The 13,253-nt window shown below is 36.6% G+C and overlaps 1 protein-coding gene across 6 annotated transcripts in view; it reads left to right on the top strand.

Moving 5' to 3' along the window:
* Positions 1 to 5,260: 5,260 nt before the first annotated feature.
* The window catches only part of LOC149806372 (oncostatin-M-specific receptor subunit beta-like), a 177,963-nt gene continuing 169,970 nt past the window's right edge, over positions 5,261 to 13,253 (top strand). For 2 of the 6 annotated variants that reach the window (XM_089952304.1, XM_089952262.1), the window contains exons 1-2: positions 5,261 to 5,403; positions 12,592 to 12,716. The gene's annotated coding sequence lies outside the window, so the exon portion shown is untranslated. Of the gene's footprint in view, positions 5,404 to 5,819; positions 5,893 to 12,038; positions 12,199 to 12,591; positions 12,717 to 13,253 lie in introns of those variants that run through there. The other 4 variants (XM_089952286.1, XM_089952277.1, XM_089952269.1 and 1 more) reach the window with 4 other exon arrangements.

The raw sequence follows: 13,253 nt of genomic DNA, 5'->3' as shown, positions 1-13,253 counted from the left end.
ATTTGTACTTTATGTCCATATATATGTAGGTGACGTATGCGTCTTCATGGTGGGAATTATATTTAAAGCACCCTCTTTCACATTCTGTTACGATCTCACTATTAACAATACTAGTACTATGCTCATTTTGGTGAGTGTGTTCTGATAGGTTTCCTAAACTACTAGAAGCAATTACAGCAACCTGGGAAATAATTCTTTTACAGATATTTTGTTGGCCCTGAAAAGGGCCGTTGTGGTGCTGCACCGTGCACACGTTTTAGCTATTGCTGCTAGTGTACTTCGTTACAGCCTTCGTTCCCTCGCTAACAGCGTGTTTGGCAAGTTCCCCTGGCAGAATGAGACGGACAGAAGTCTGTATTTCTCTGCTGGTAATGGTAGAGCGTTTGTTGTAGTGCGCTAGCCTAGATGCCTCTGCGGCTATTCTCTCAAAGACATCGTTCACGAAGCTGTTCATGATTGACATAGCCTTGCTGGAGATGCCAGTGTCTGGATGCACCTGCTTCAAAACTTTGTAGATGTATATGCCATAGGATTCCCTTCGCCTTTTCTTCTTGTGCTTCTTATCCCCAGCTCGCGGAGATGTCGACTTCGTTATCGCCTTTTTGGCCCCTTTGCTCCCACTAGCTTGCTTTGGCGGCATTGTACTGGGCTGTGCTGTACTGTACTGTACTGTACTACTGAGAATGGTGCAACGCGATAGATTACTATTTATAACAAATTGGTGGGATCGAAATGGAGAAACGCGCGGACGTGAATGAAAACATGTGCCACAGGTGTACCAACCTTCTATGTTTTCAACTCGGTGTAAGTGTGCGACCTCAGTATTGTATTTCTTTATTGATATATTTTTTTCTCTTGAAATTTGAACATATTTTCCAACTTGTGTTAATCGTACGATAGGCGTAATGCATTTACAACTGAACTTACGTTAATGCATGATTTAGTCCTACATTGAAATATTCTTATGTTGCAGAGAAATAGAAAAAAGGTCAAGTAAGTAATTACAAGAGAATGTCATATCTAACTACGGGTGAGCCTCCACGTTTATATATGGACATTTTTTAAAATTTGTTTGTAAATGCTACTAAAAAGCACAGAAAAGAGAGAAAGAATAAAAAAGGGACGCAAAACACACACAAACAAAGATAGAAAGAGAAGAAGAATAACAGCAACAAAATCACAGGTCGGCATACAATTGTAATGTAGGTGGTAATGTTCGTATGATGAAGACTGGTGGGACTCCCTGGCACTAATTAGCACACGTATTGAATTTGGGAGGTATTAAACATTGACGGCAACATGGGTAGGGTTTACATGTAAGGAACAGTGATTCCTGTCACTTCACTACTTCTGTCCCTGGAGTGGTATAGTCCGTTACTTTACAAAACAAATAAGCAACGCAAAGTGTGCGTGTGTGCTCATTTGAAGTTCACATTTCATCAGAAACATTAAAGAAAGGAGACAGTTGTGAAAGATAGTTAGAAAATAGCACAAACAAAAGGCTAGCAAACGAATTGGATTCAAGTGTCGTACCTTTATAAAAAAATCACTTTTCTGCTACAACAATAATCCCATGAGCATCACCTCCCTTCTTCACTTTGCCCCCCCCCCCCCAAAAAAAAAAAAAAAAAAAGAGGCTGTGCAGATTAGAATTTCTTTTGACAGGATTGGAAATGTGAGGCATGCAGATAGTTATACTACATTGGGACTTGAGCCAACCAATCACAAAACAGATACTAGAAACACTCGGCGAATCAAAGGATCATTGTTCATTCCTGACCTGACCTTGTTCTCCTTTGTTCGGCAATGTTTTAATGCATGCATTTAAAATGAATCATTTTAAGATTATATTTGTACTTTATGTCCATATATATGTAGGTGACGTATGCGTCTTCATGGTGGGAATTATATTTAAAGCACCCTCTTTCACATTCTGTTACGATCTCACTATTAACAATACTAGTACTATGCTCATTTTGGTGAGTGTGTTCTGATAGGTTTCCTAAACTACTAGAAGCAATTACAGCAACCTGGGAAATAATTCTTTTACAGATATTTTGTTGGCCCTGAAAAGGGCCGTTGTGGTGCTGCACCGTGCACACGTTTTAGCTATTGCTGCTAGTGTACTTCGTTACAGCCTTCGTTCCCTCGCTAACAGCGTGTTTGGCAAGTTCCCCTGGCAGAATGAGACGGACAGAAGTCTGTATTTCTCTGCTGGTAATGGTAGAGCGTTTGTTGTAGTGCGCTAGCCTAGATGCCTCTGCGGCTATTCTCTCAAAGACATCGTTCACGAAGCTGTTCATGATTGACATAGCCTTGCTGGAGATGCCAGTGTCTGGATGCACCTGCTTCAAAACTTTGTAGATGTATATGCCATAGGATTCCCTTCGCCTTTTCTTCTTGTGCTTCTTATCCCCAGCTCGCGGAGATGTCGACTTCGTTATCGCCTTTTTGGCCCCTTTGCTCCCACTAGCTTGCTTTGGCGGCATTGTACTGGGCTGTGCTGTACTGTACTGTACTGTACTGTACTACTGAGAATGGTGCAACGCGATAGATTACTATTTATAACAAATTGGTGGGATCGAAATGGGGAAACGCGCGGACGTGAATGAAAACATGTGCCACAGGTGTACCAACCTTCTATGTTTTCAACTCGGTGTAAGTGTGCGACCTCAGTATTGTATTTCTTTATTGATATATTTTTTTCTCTTGAAATTTGAACATATTTTCCAACTTGTGTTAATCGTACGATAGGCGTAATGCATTTACAACTGAACTTACGTTAATGCATGATTTAGTCCTACATTGAAATATTCTTATGTTGCAGAGAAATAGAAAAAAGGTCAAGTAAGTAATTACAAGAGAATGTCATATCTAACTACGGGTGAGCCTCCACGTTTATATATGGACATTTTTTAAAATTTGTTTGTAAATGCTACTAAAAAGCACAGAAAAGAGAGAAAGAATAAAAAAGGGACGCAAAACACACACAAACAAAGATAGAAAGAGAAGAAGAATAACAGCAACAAAATCACAGGTCGGCATACAATTGTAATGTAGGTGGTAATGTTCGTATGATGAAGACTGGTGGGACTCCCTGGCACTAATTAGCACACGTATTGAATTTGGGAGGTATTAAACATTGACGGCAACATGGGTAGGGTTTACATGTAAGGAACAGTGATTCCTGTCACTTCACTACTTCTGTCCCTGGAGTGGTATAGTCCGTTACTTTACAAAACAAATAAGCAACGCAACAGGTCGGCATACAATTGTAATGTAGGTGGTAATGTTCTTATGATGAAGACTCTGATGGGACCTGTCACAACATATTGAATCATTTCTATTATAAAAAATTTAAAAGCTATGATTCCAAAACATGTAGGTATTGTCGCACTTGTCAAATACCAGGACATTTTGTCAGAAGATATATATGGCTCATCTTTAAACCTTTCCTAAATTCTGAAGGTCCCTTACTTAATACCATGTCAGCACCCACTACTTGTTGACCATACTATGTGTTTGCAGAAGATTGCGCCGGCAATATTGAAACTAAAACTGTTTGACAAAAATATTTTTTATACACTTTTCGGCCTTCCCAAATCTGTCCAATCTGATCAAGGGTCAAATTTTATGTCTGGAATTTTCCAACAAGCTATGCATGAATTATGTAATACAATCTTTCAGTCTTCTGCTTATCACCTTTATGGTATAACGGTACAAATTGCACAAGTCCCGGTAATGTTCTTATGAGGAAGGTGTAGGTAAGATTGCGTTCAGAAATAAAGAACAACACAAGCTGTGATTGGTGCATTATGTATGAGTTGTACTTTCTGTTGGGCTTCCAAAAAAGTTGTGCCTCTTGGCAGCATGTGAGATTATGTTAATTCCTATCTAGATCATATTTTGTATATTTTATGATTTTTTTAAAAAGTGGTACACATGTCCGAAACTGTGTCTGTTGTGACTAGATAACTCTTACCCCTGTCTAGTTCCAGCAGAGCTATCTCTCTTAAATGCAATGGAGTACCTGGTTTTGTCCTCGTCAAATTGACAATCTAGCATTATTCTCTATGACAGTGTGTGACCTGCATGCTGAGGTAGGATAGAAAGTATATTTATTTCACAAAACATTAGCATTGAGGTATATGGAAAAACGATTGGTACCGTGATACCTAATAATGAAGGGACTTTAGAAAGATTTCATCAAACCTAATACACTGTTTTATATCTATTTTGTGACATTCATAAGACATCTTCCTATGTAATTCTAACTTTTATCGTATCCTATCTATACATCTTTCTGTTTCTTTATGGCGGGAGGTATTACGGATATTATACTTGTTTTTGTGTGCTTGACCGTTGTTCATCACTGAGAATAGAGTTTTCGTGCATATCTGCTCTTTATCTTGTTAGCAACCTATAAATAGGTTATATACTTGGGTTTGAGCTTGATTATGACCTCAGAAGATTCTAGAAATGAATTTGTTTACAGTTTTTGGGTAATTTTCCATTAAGATGGAGCATTTTCGTAACATATTTTTGTGACATAGGTAAAGAGTGGAAATGAATAAAAGAATGACAAAGTAAGCAATTCTTCTTTCCTGTCTTTGTATAAGTCTTTAAGTTGTGTTCAGTTATAATTTGAAAGGAATCTTATATTTGAAAATTATTCATTGGAATTACAAAAGTGCTCATTAACTTTTGAACTAAAATCTAACATAAAAGACATTCTTGATTATATTAATTGCGATAATATCAAGGTTATAAGAACATATGCACATTCAAGACTATTGGTACATCCGCACATTCAAGATTAGAATTCATTCGGAATATTATAATTTCGCACACGTGGTATAACATTGAGGATTATTTGGGATTTTATTCACAATACTCTGAGGTCCTCTTAAATGTTCACATATGAAAATAGAGAATTAAATTATTCGGTAAATTGTAGAGAACTTGTTGACTTTGCTTTCTTTTACTTGGTTAAATACTATTTAGTCATATATATATATATATATATATATATATATATATATATATATATATATATATATATATATATATATATATAATGACAATTCGTTTAAGTGTGGCATAAACATATAAGTCTGTAAGTCTGTGCAGAGATTCCCTCCCTTCTTAGCGACTACACATGATCTTGCTTAACCAATCACTGCGAGCGCGAGTTCCTTTTATTCGACAATATTATAACAAAACATGACCTTTCACATTGTTAGAATGAGTGCAAGTTTGTTTCAAAGCACTGTTGCTTGTGACGATGCCGTAATATTAGTGAAAATCCGGTTATTTCAAGAAACGTCAATAAGGATATAGACTCGTGTTGAAACATATGCTTGGAAAGGATCTGTGGTAATGTAGTGGATAGAAAACAAGCAGGTACGTTGTAGTTCATTTGTTGAAGTGTAATCACGAGTTTTTTTTCTGTAATCTTTTGGATGACATAAATTTAGAGGGTATACTTGACAAAACACGATATGCTTAACGACCTTGGTAACGTTGTAACCCCATCTGACTTTTAATTTTGCAGAACTAAGAAAGTTGGTTTTTTTTGTGTCATTTACATCAAATGATGTAAAATTACGTTAAACGATTAATCTCTTTACTCATTTCGTGCCATAATTTAAACTCAGACTGAAACTGGTAAAAACTTTGAGTCCAGTATCTAAGACTTATCAGTCGCGAATGCTGAGAATCAGGTTATCAGTAGGCGCAGTACATCATTTTCGGCCGACCAATCAGAAAGCAGTATTCTATTCAGCTAGTTGCAATTGCATATTTAGCAGGCTCAATCACGGCCATATCGTGCGAATGCGTGGGAAAATGATATCGCATTCCTTGAAATACTATAGGAAGTCAAACGTTTGTGTAAGTGTAAAAAGGCGTTTGCCTGAGCTAAAAATCGGTAACAACTTTATTACGCTACGCGAAGTGTAGCTTGAACTTTCAGCTTTCATTCTTAAATTCTTAAATAGGTCGCGCAAGAAGTGAGAGAGAGAGAGAGAGAGAGGTGTCCGCCATTGTAAGACTATATAGCACACGTATGATTTGTAGATCAAGTGTAAGCAGCGATAAGAGCCCCTGTGCTTGCTACATATTATTCGGAAGGATGGCGTTATATTAGGCCACCGGTTTATAGAATTTCCACGTTTAGGTAACCGGCAAAAAAGCACGTCACCTTGTTGTATATTCGTTTCTCTCGCGTGCTTTGTGTATCGTCCAAAAAGCTTAGATTGGTCTTTTTTTGTCCCAAAGCTACAACCGGAACGTTCATTTCTCAGCCGTGACGTTCCCTAATGGGCACGGGCACTGTAGCTAAAGGAAGCAAAATGGCTGATGTGCAAGCGATTTGGGAGTTTCTCATTACTGATATAAACAATTGTGTATATCAGATAAATTTATTGGAGAAAATAATGGATGATAATTGTTTTAGTGAGGGTATGTGGTATTTTGTTCGACTGACAATAGCTTGTTTACACGTTGAAAGTGTTATATTTTTAGAAATTCTTCATTACAACACACATTTCTAAAAAAAACTGCAGTAATATTCTTTTAAATTCTCATTGTTGCCTCCACCACCGCCCTGTCGGTAAGCAGTGAACATAGACGATAGTTGCTAAGGGACGTGTATAGTTTGCACAGCTATTTAGACACAAATTAATCGGGTTACACAAAACACCAACATCCACCCATATCTGCTAAAAATCCACCCAGATATACCTTTGATACACGTAATATACAAAGTATATGTTCTTTTTGCATTATATATTGCACACAAATATTAGAAAAATATAGAAGTTGCAGCAGATGGTTAAACTTTTCGTTGCGTAGCATAACATATAATTCGGTTGATTTTCTCTTTTACAAATTTTTAATACACTCATGTATACAATTGATACGTATAAAATATCATGAAAGTTCTTCTTTCATTTTCTTTAACGTTGTTTACATTGACATTACAGTTTTCAATATTTAGAAGTTCTTTTTAGTATTGAAAGGATGGAACTAATTAGACTTACAGGTATTAAACATACTGATAAAACAATTATCAAAAATGAGATTTTTATACACAATTCCGTAATGCAAGAAAAATATCTTGAAAGACGTTTTATGTTTATACAGCAAGAGGGACAGTCTATTTTAGTTATATAGCAACATCATGTCAGCAATTTGGGCAAGGCTCCCATATACCCCCATCATGAGCATTGACCCTTGGACTACCAGAGAGAGGTTTTGTCCAAGGCCGGATCAGGTCAAGTGTTGTGGTTTTTTTTCTTCAAAAATTTCAAAAAGGGCCCTGACTTTCCTCGAAAGGGCACCAAAGCAAAAACCTATGTGTCTATTTACTCAAAGTGGGCACAATACCCAACAAACGTACGCAAGAATAAAACGATGATCAAACCAAACGTCGCTGTACGTTTGTGTTTGTATACATTTTTTACCCAGGGGTGTCCTTAAACACCCTCCCCCTGATCCAGACCTATCCCCATCCATCTCCTGCTGCTTTTCCAACTTCAGTGGTGCTACACTGCTGAAACTACTCGGACTTCTTGCTAAAAAAAAGGTGGAAATTTTATTTTAATACAGGAGATGCATACACTTCAATAGAACAGTTTACAAAATATTTAATAAATCTTATACATTAATCTAGATACGGTGTAATTGTATAAATGTAACATATATCATGATTCACTATTCGAGTGTTGTGGAGACAAATACTCTTGAATGTACGATTCGGTTATGAAACCAATGACTCATAGCAATGTTTAGTCCTGTAACATTACTCTAAGTGTTATTATGCAGATTTAAATAAGTGGATGTAATATTAGTTTATACAAGCAGTCACTCATTGAAATCTTGAGACACTTATATAATGGCGTATTGTCAGTGGTGAGTGGATGTATTTTAGCCGAGTGGTTAGAGTGCTGGACTCACATGTACGAGTACTTGGCTTAATTCCCAGATAAGACTAGGTCAGATGCCTTTGTAGTGTCCTTTACCAAGAAACTGTTATGTCCTTACCCAATAGAAACTAGACAAAATGATTAAATTCTTGTTTAGCGCAACCATGTCAGAAATGCTGTGCATCTCAGCTGTGAACTAATAATGAACAGACAGAGAAAACTGAGGAAACATTTTGACGTCATGTGTTGATACAGATACACTGTTCAATTGCTGGCTAGCATAAACTATGTGGATTGTTTTAATTAAGAATCAGAGTTTCTTTGCATAGTCATATACATTTGTTTGTAATTAACTGTTTCTTTCTTTCTAATATTGAATTAGTTCCAGTAAAAATATTTTTCGTGCTAAGCTAATACGTTTATTTGCGGATAATTATTACTTAAACTGTACCTGAAATTTTTTAATATTTGGAAGCAAGGTTGCTAAATTTTGTGAAATACAATTTGACAGTTGCTAATACATGTTATGAAATGTTAATGTGATTGAAATATTAGACACTTATATTTTATAAGTTCATTGTGAAATTTAGTACCTGGCATTTAAATTATTTTGTATACTCAGTGCCACGACTCACATTTTTAACTTTGTATTTTGTCTATTTAGCTTTTAAAATTTATTTTAAAGATTGCTCAACATGTGTTTACATAGGTTGTTCGTAAGTGTTCCAGATACATTTGATTATGGCGCTTTTCAGAAGAATAAAATGAACGAATTACTTTCATTAAGGTGATATCATTAAAGACCAGTCTGAAGTTATATTCCTACATGTGCAGTTTTAACTGGTCCCTTACAGGTCGATAAGGAGTACTCTATCAATATGGTATAAAACTATGCTTGGATATAAGTTCAAAGTATTGTACTTGTGAAGCAGGAAATAAAACATAAATTGGAGTTGTATGCAAATATAAATGCCAAAGAATACTGTCCAAATGTGTTATTTATTAGGTTCAAATAAGAGGGCTTGTACTCTTTAGTGCTGCCATGCATACATTTAAATAAACAGTTTTGCAAAAGAAATGGACTTGAGAGATTTCCTAAATTGGTGCTCCATATATCAACTTTTATGAAGTTTCTTTACAAATGCATTATTGTTTTCTATGTAGAGCAAGTAATTGTTAAAGAAATATCCTTACCTTAATGTGCACTCATTACAGACCAGCAATACACTTTTAGTGACTATGCAGGTAATTTACATACTAATAATAGATGATCTGCTTCACGTTGGCAATATTATTTTTATAAGTTACATTATACAATATTCGTTTTTAATTCTGCTGGCAATATACCAGAAGAGCATAAAAGATAGCCTTACGTCAAGCGTCCATCCGTCCTTTAGCACAATATTGTTAACGCTACGTGGATGACTGATATGAAACGTTGCACGCACATTCATCACAAAGCCTTTAATGAAAATGGTGCTGTTCAGGTATGTTCAGTACATGGTCATGTCAGCATGTGATGTTCACTAAAAGACTTCGTTGGATGTCTGGTTGGTCCTAAGTAAAATGGTGTGCAAATGTGATGTCCAAAATGGCTGCCACAGTAACCATGTTGAAAATTTCTTATTGTCTGAAACGAACGTCATATCGACATGGGCTTTTCACCACCAGACACCTTACATGCACGGTGTCTATTTTCTCCTAAGTCACATCCAATATATTTGTCATGGATGGTTATATGAACCTGGATTCTTGCTAAAAGACTTCTTATGATATCTAATTGGTCCTATATAAAATGGCGCTGGTTTGATGTCCAGTATGGCCACCATGGCAGCCATTTTAAAAATCTTGTTACTGCTAATTTTCCTGAACGGGTCATGTCGACATTGAGTTTTCATCAGAAGATTTCTTATGATATCTATTTGGTCCTCAATCAAATGGTTCCATCACGACATCCAATATGGCCAGCATAGTATCCATCTTGAAAGTGTTGCTATTGCTACGTAATCTGAATAGATGGTGATATCTACATGGCGTTTTCACTGAAAGAGTTCGCAGATTATCAAGTTCGCAGTTTATCTTGTTGGTACTAATCGAAAATGGCGCTTTTGACATCCAGTATGGCCACCGTGGCAGTCATTTTGAAACTTTTATAATCATTCTCCTTCTAACAATGTAATATTTGCATGGAGTTTTCACCAGAAGACTAATTATGATATCAAGTTGATCTTGAATGAAACTGGTACCAAGCAAACTTTAAATATGGCCACCAAGGCAACCAATTTTAAAATTCTTGTCGCTGGTCCTTATAAATGGAAAGTCACATAGGGAATGGGTTGTACTAGAATATTTCGTATGGTATTAAGCTGGTCCTGAATGAAACATTGCTGGTCGGAATCGTATATGACTACCATGATATCTAGTTGGTCCTAATTGAAAATGATGCCTTGCAGAAATCCAGTATGGCTTTCCCCTTATTAAACATATGGAAAAAAATTCTTATTCATGCACCCGTTTGCATGGTCGCATTGGCATATATTTGGTTTTCACGAAAAGTTTTCTAACAGTGTCTTAGAAAAGTTTGTCCAAAATGAAAACAGTGCCTATAAGTCATACATCATGGCTATCACAGTGACTAATTTAAAAATATTATCACTCAAAAATCTATGAGGCGATTTACATGCTTAGTTGTTTAAAAGAGGAAATTGTCTTTTCTTGAATAACTTTGAAGTTCCTTTGGACATTCTCGTTGGTATTTTACTTGTAGAATCTTAAGAACTCATTACATATGTGTGTGTGGGGGGGGGGTTACCAAACATTTCTTTAGTTTAGTTAGCTTCTGTTTTCAAATCACATAAAAACTCGATTTTTGTATGTATCGGCTAGTATGTTTTCAAACGTTTCTGGGGAGAACATGGTAATGGGTCGAACTAATTATGAAGCACCGAAATGTTTCCAGATTGATAATGTAACCTCCCTGAGTATCTGTGAACAGCCAGAGAGGAAATATAGAAGGTTTAAGACAGCCGGTTTGAAAATCTTGCTATGTCTAAGTAATATGAGAGATGGTTTCAACAATTAGCAGTTAAAAAGAATATACAGTCTTATTTTTAATTCAATGAAATTCTATGACAATTAGAGCGTCAATACCTTTGAGGGACGCGTGGCTCTTTTACAACTGCGTGTATTGTATTATTTGCTTTAATGCTGAACAGTGCGTTCGTAAAGTTTTTCTCTCTCCAGAAATTCAGTCAATTGTATCATCAGTGCAGCCACTATACACTAGCAGTCAGTAATGACTTTCCATAGAATCTGCTGGTGACATGTGGCAGACTAGAAATTTTCAATTGTCAAAGAGAAGGTTCAAAGGATCACAAGCTGGAGAAAAGGGCTCACAAATGCAAAGATTGTTTGGTCCGTAGGTATTTGAAAGTGGGTTCATTGGTTCGAACATTCACAGTTTCAAATATATTTGTATTGGTCCGAACCAACGTATCTTCAGACCATTTAACCTTCGGAATACTAAAAGCTTCTTTCAGACCATAGGAACTTTGGATTGATGAACCTTCGGAATATTAAAACCTTTTTATAGAACATTGAACCTTCAGACTAACGCACCAGTGTACCACCGAATCCTCGGAGCACTGAACCTTTCTTTTGGACCAACGAATCAACGAAATAGTGAACACTTATTTTGGACTAAAAATCCATTGGATTAATTCACATTCTTACCATCAAACCTCATAGCCATTAAACACCTTTTTGGGACTGATCCATTTAAATCAACGAACCTTTGAATCTGAACCTTTCTTTCATACCATAGAACCTTCAGATTATTCAAATGTTACGAGGCCAATAGCACCAATCTGATTAAAATCGGGTCTCCGCTGTTATACATAAAGATATGACAGCGACGCTTAGGGGTCATGTTTTGGTAACCTATGTTATTACCATAAACGCTAATGTTATCAACCAATCAGATGAAGTCTTATATATTCGTGTTTGGAGACAGAGCACTGTGGTTAAAGAGCATGAATGTGACCGAGCGATTTGATCCACTTTCAGATTTTTGAAAGCTACATTTCCGTTGGCTAATTGAAAGATCACCAGAACATGACCATTAAGCGGTCGTCGTCAGATCTTGAAATGACTACGTTTTGTGAATTTTTTATATCCTTATTTCCGATCGGTTATAATCGGCTGGGGGAAACAACCATACGGGAGAGTGTGCGAATACAATATGATGATATGGTATGCAAAACGTTTAGAGGTTAGTCAGTGAATTAGATCAAGTATTGAATGCACTCGGAGACTTTTTAATATTATTTTTTAAGTGTATGCTTTGTTATCTTGAATTTAGAAAGAATTGCATTTCTCAGATTTACTATGTGAATATATATTTTAAGTCCGTGCTTTGTTCTGTTGAATTAAAAATGAATGATGAAACTCAGATTTATTATGTGAAAGTACACAACACAGTCAAGGTCTGTCTAACCACGAGGCGAACTAGACAGCCGGCAAGAGCACCAAGATTGGGGAGGGGACCGCCAAGAAGCGGTGCCAGAAAGTTTGTTTTTGACACTATTGCTGAAGAACGAATGAATAAACGAAAAGAGTATCGTTGAACTTGTATTTTAACTTGTCGTTCCCTTGTACATTACAGCTATAGCCTACTCCAGCTCTGCCGCCGCCCATTCGTCTATAATTATCAATTTGGCGGATCACATTTCCCTACTGAGTGACAACAGTGCAGCTGCATGCTGCTTCAAGCTGGTTTACCATATTACAGTGAGTCACCAAGCATGTGTATATGTGTATTGCAGTATTCATTTTTGAAAGTTTATAATAAGCGATGCCCCGGTGGCGGGGGAGGGGGGGGCGGAAGGAGGAAGGTTCTCCAAGGATGAAAAATACCCTTGCATCCTCGGTCTTTGACAAAGTGCAGAACATAAATGGTAAGCAGCTGACATTGGCCGTACAAATAATCATTCCCCCATAAGATGCACAGTGGACATGCGAATAGCCTCGACCTTGTTTTGATGCATTTTGTTGATTTCAAGGCGACTAGGTCTTGATTGGTAATAATATAAATTGTGAGATTCTTCGGACAGGCTTGCTTGAAAATTAAAGGCACTGATCTGTCATGATGGTTAGATGTAAAATGAGAAGAGAATACTGGGGCTAATTTTGCAGTTTCGTCAGTGTAAAACGGGCACTTCAATTTAAAATCATTAGGGATATCTCAAGTATAAAAGTCAATTTAAATCGGTGAGTATTAGTCTTGTAATTTCTTTTTGTCGTGTTTGTGTTTTTAAAAATTGAATT

This window comes from Sinohyriopsis cumingii, chromosome 1, assembly GCF_028554795.1.
Source record: "Sinohyriopsis cumingii isolate HCF-2022 chromosome 1, ASM2855479v2, whole genome shotgun sequence".
NCBI classification, from domain to species: Eukaryota; Metazoa; Mollusca; class Bivalvia; order Unionida; family Unionidae; genus Sinohyriopsis; species Sinohyriopsis cumingii.
This window is presented reverse-complemented; position numbering and strand designations above follow the sequence as displayed.